The sequence below is a fragment of the Nannospalax galili genome, unplaced genomic scaffold, assembly GCF_000622305.1.
Source record: "Nannospalax galili isolate Female #2095 unplaced genomic scaffold, S.galili_v1.0 scaffold591, whole genome shotgun sequence".
NCBI lineage: Eukaryota > Metazoa > Chordata > Mammalia > Rodentia > Spalacidae > Nannospalax > Nannospalax galili.
Window position 1 is genome coordinate 1,138,970 of NW_008330926.1, and position 563 is coordinate 1,139,532.

Genomic DNA, 563 nt, shown 5'->3' on the forward strand with positions numbered 1-563 from the left:
GAGGAGGAAGCATGGAAATTTACATCATGCTAATTAGTAGAGGTGATAAACATTACCATTGAAATTTACCCAAGACTTTATAGACATACACAGGCTCCAAGGATCCAAGTGCAGCTGATTATGACTAGTAATAATCAGATACATACAGATTAGAGATGCATGTGCCAACATCTCAGTGTTAGTAGAAAAAACAATGAGTCTTTCTGGAAGGAACAATATATTCTAAAATGAAATGGAGATCTTTATTAAAGGTTAAATACTCATCCAATTTTATGTCTTACAGGGCTTATACTGAGTTCAATAATATATAACTATATTAATTCAACTGTGAACCTAGAGACTTACAGCCACTTGTGAAAGAGATGTACTCTTGCTCTGGAGTGTTGTTGAATATGTTAAAGCTGCAGTGAAATGCTTCTTCTAATCATGTAGTTATTAAACATTTTAAAAAATGATTAAAAAATAATTCTCCAAAGCATAAAAATTTGCTCCCTAATAATTAGTAGATGTGAAAAACATTACCATTGAAATCTACCTGATGACTTTATATCCATGCTCAGATG

The 563-nt window shown here is 32.0% G+C and overlaps 1 pseudogene; it reads left to right on the forward strand.

Annotated features, from left to right (window-relative positions):
• LOC103750180 overlaps nt 1–563 on the forward strand; it is an 8,591-nt pseudogene that overhangs the window by 7,364 nt on the left and 664 nt on the right.